This window comes from Tarenaya hassleriana, unplaced genomic scaffold, assembly GCF_000463585.1.
Source record: "Tarenaya hassleriana unplaced genomic scaffold, ASM46358v1 Cleome418, whole genome shotgun sequence".
Lineage (NCBI taxonomy): Eukaryota > Viridiplantae > Streptophyta > Magnoliopsida > Brassicales > Cleomaceae > Tarenaya > Tarenaya hassleriana.
The window spans coordinates 40,972-45,023 of NW_010966973.1; the positions used below are offsets into that span (position 1 = coordinate 40,972).

General features: G+C 37.8%; 1 long non-coding RNA gene across 1 annotated transcript; it reads left to right on the top strand.

The window, feature by feature from the left end:
* The first annotated feature begins 1,441 nt into the window (after window positions 1–1,441).
* On the top strand, window positions 1,442–2,122 carry LOC104824966. Its single transcript, XR_773492.1, has 3 exons — window positions 1,442–1,522; window positions 1,606–1,705; window positions 1,804–2,122. It is a non-coding gene; the product is annotated as an uncharacterized LOC104824966 (long non-coding RNA).
* The last annotated feature ends 1,930 nt before the right edge of the window (window positions 2,123–4,052 follow it).

Consider the following 4,052-nt stretch of genomic DNA (forward strand, 5'->3'; position numbering starts at 1 on the left):
TATCGCCCGCGCGATGAGCATGCATAGATAGGAAAAAAAAGTGTTAATGAAAAAAAAAATACTTACAAAAAAATGTCTTTTTCATCCAGAATGTGGATGTATAATAGATTTGATTCTTCTAATCAAATCTCGAGTGAGTTTGCTGAATGATTACAACATTTTATGGCGTTTGCAACAAGTCAAACGTCGTACATTAAGAGTTCGAAGTTACCATGTCCGTGCTCAAAATGCGAGAATAAAAGATGGCGAAGTCAGTATGAAGTGTGTAAGCACCTTTATAGAAGAGGTTTTATGTCAAACTATTATGTTTGGTTGGCTCATGGAGAAACGTATGATACGTCGTCATAATTGGCACAAAAAAAGTATATTTTGGGAATTGCCATATTGGAGACATCACAAGCTGCGACACAATCTTGATGTCATGCATATCGAGAAGAACTTTTTCGATAACATCATAAACACGGTGTTGAATGTACCTCAAAAGTCGAAGGACAATCCAAACTCAAGGAAGGATATAAAATCAATTTGTTTGAGGAAGGAGTTGGAACTTACAGAAGATGGGAAGGCACCGGTTCCAGTTTTTCGTGTATATGGAGAAGCGCAGAAAAAAAATTTTCAGTGGTTGAAGGATGATGTGAAATTCCCCGATGGTTACTCTTCAAATCTGGCGCGATGTGTTGATATTGCAGGGAATAAATTAACGGGTATGAAAAGTCATGATTGTCATGTCTTTATGCAACGATTGCTTCCAATAGCATTTGCAGAACTACTTCCACAATATGTACATGAGAGTCTATCAGGTATGTCAATATATTTTTTTAATGTTGTTTTTTAATATGTGAACTATATATATATAAAGTTGATACGTGGTTATTGTGCAGGGATCAGCTCATTTTTTCGGGTGATTTGCAGTCGGACGCTTAAACTTGAAGATATCACCATGCTGAAACAAAACATAGTTCTCGTAATTTGCAATCTGGAAAAAATATTTCCACCGTCATTTTTTGATGTGATGGAACATTTACCAATCCATCTACCACGAGAAGCAGAACTTGGTGGACCAGTTCAATTTCGGTACGTTATAATTAATTACTGTGTTTCGTTTAATTAATATATAAGACATATATATGCATACTTGTTTACATATATAACTGATGATTGTTTAATTTTTTTTTAGGTGGATGTACCCGTTTGAAAGATTTATGTACCATTTGAAGAAAAAGGCAAAACAAAAAGCCTTTGTTGAAGGATCAATTGCTGAACAATATATCAATGAGGAAATATCATTCTTTACCTCAAATTATTTTGAAGATAATGTGGCAACAAAAAGCAGAAATATAAGAAAATCATCCCATTGCGATGATGGCCCTAGTTATCCGACGAATGCAAATATTCCCCATATATTTGACAGAAAAGGAAGATGTGGTGGTAAGGCCAGCGATGCCTACTTATCTGAAAAAGACTATCATGTGGTACATACTTTTGTATTGTTGAATTGCGAAGAAGTACTACCTTTTGAAAGGTTCGTTTATACATTTAATTATTTATGGCGTACAATTTTTTTACATTAATTCATTTACAAGTTTTTTTCATTTTATTTTGCAGGATTTTTGATGAACAAGTATACAACATGTATGGTGACGTAAATGACGAGGAATTGACCAAAATTAAAGAAAAAGGGTTTGCTACGTGGTTAAAAGAATATGTAAGAATTTTTCATCAAATTTCTTTTTTATACCCATTTTTAAGATCGATCAAGTATATATTGATATTTAAACAACCTATTTTTTCTTTGTTTTGCAGATTCGAACGTCACCAGAAGATCATCCATTGTGGTTGCATGAGCTAGTTCAAGGGCCCATTTGTCGTGTTACATGTTGGCCTATATTTTTTACCAGAGGCTACGTTTTCCACACACATGAACACGGACAACATCGTTCGACACATAATTTTGGTGTTTCTGTGAAAGGGTCAGAGTACTGTGCATCTGATAACGAACCCGATTTTTACGGACTACTGCAGCAGATTTTTGAACTCCAATATGCAGGTCATTTTGGACTCAAAGTGATGATGTTCAGATGTGATTGGTTTGATCCTACACCCATGAGAGGGATCAGAGTCAACAAAACAGGTGTTTTTGACATATGTTACACACGTCGATACGGAAAATATGATCCTTTTATATTGGCTTCTCAAGCAGATCAAGTGTGTTACATCCCTTATCCGAAGAAAATTACAAGAAGGTCAGACATTGATTGGCGAGCCGTCGTGAAGATCAACCCCAGAGGAACTATTATTCAAGAAGAAAATGATGAACAAATCCCGCTTCAAGATGTCGATCAAGTCATTATACAAATTGAAGACACGATTGAGGTTGGAAAGTTAATAGCCGAAGAAGGCGTAGTTGAAGAACTTGCAGACAATAATGACGAAGAGCAGGATAATACCGATGAGTCGGACGAAAAAACAACAGGAACTTCTGAATATGGTTCTTTTGATTAATAATAACTTTTTTTTTATGTATGAAATACCGATTTGTATTACAAATATTGTACTCGAAATCAAAATATTAGTTATCTTAAATTTTTTTCATTTTATTTTTTTTAATTATTACTTTATATTGCGACCGACGGTATCGGTCGCAATATTGTCGCAAAATGTCGGCAACAATGTCCACGTGTCTCCGCCTTTAACGACACAGCGACAGATTGCGACAGCAGTAATCAGTCGCAATGCCCACGTGTCTCCGCCTTTAATGACACAGCGACAGATTGCGACATAATTAATCAGTCGCAATGCCCACGTGTCTCCTCCTTTAATGACACAGCGACAGAGTGCGACAGATTAAATCGGTCGCAATGTTGTTAAAACCATCGCGATCGTCTTCTTCCTCAGACACTTAGCCATTTCGTCTTTCCTCCATTTTCGCCGTCGCCGTCGTCCCCCACCGCTCCCTTCGCCGCCGCTCCTTCGCCGCCGCCAGGTAAGTTTCCGAATTCGCGTCTCCCCTCTTCTTCCCCTTTTCGATCGGTTTAGTTTAGGTTCGTGGTTTTTTTTGCTTTCGAATCGAGGTCCCAAATTTTGCACCGCCGCCGCTCCTTCGCCGCCGCCGCTCCTCCGCCGCCGCCGCTCCTTCGCCGTCACCGAGGTAAGTTTCCAATTTTTGCAGACAGATTGATGTTCGTTTCGATTTTTAAGTGATTTTTGTTCGGATTTAGGGTTGTGGGCGAATTATTTTAGGGTTTAGAGTAAATTTTCGGGTTTAGGGTTTAATTTAGGGTTTATTTCGGTTTTAGGGTTTGTTTAGGGTTAATTTATTGTTTAGGGTTAATTTAGGGTTTAGGGTTTATTTAGGGTTTATTTCGGTTTTAGGGTTTGTTTAGGGTTAATTTAGGGTTTAGGGTTAATTTAGGGTTTATTTCGGTTTAGGGTTAATTTAGGGTTTAGGGTTAATTTAGGGTTTAGGGTTTATTTACGGTTTAGGGTTTGTTTAGGGTTAATTTAGGGTTTAGGGCTTGTTTAGGGTTTAGGGTTAATTTAGGGTTTAGGGTTTAGGGTTTGTTTAGGGTTTATTTAGAGTTTAGGGTTTGTTTAGGGTTTATTTACGGTTTAGGGTTTGTTTAGGGTTAATATAGGGTTTAGGGTTTATTTTGAGATTTAGGGTTTGTTTAGGGTTCATTTTAGGGTTTAGGGTGAATTTAGGATTTTAGGGTTTAGTTAGGGTTTACTGCTAGTTCACGGGTTTTCATGTTTTTGTTTTGTTATATGTAATTTGTAGATGAGTCACTCCCATTCTAGTGGTCGTAGTGGTAGCGGGGTACGATCCCGAGGACGTGGGATCGGATCATCTAGATCACCATCTGTCCATCGGGATCAGGTGGTAGTCGATCCTCCTCGACTTGATGTACACAAAAAGACTCAAAAAAGACACGACTCAATATATACACAAGCAAGATCTAGAATCGATAAAGACCTAGAAATAGGCTAACCAGTCCCCAGCAACGGCGCCAAAAACTTGATACGTGTGTACCGAGTCTAGAATTTATAACCCG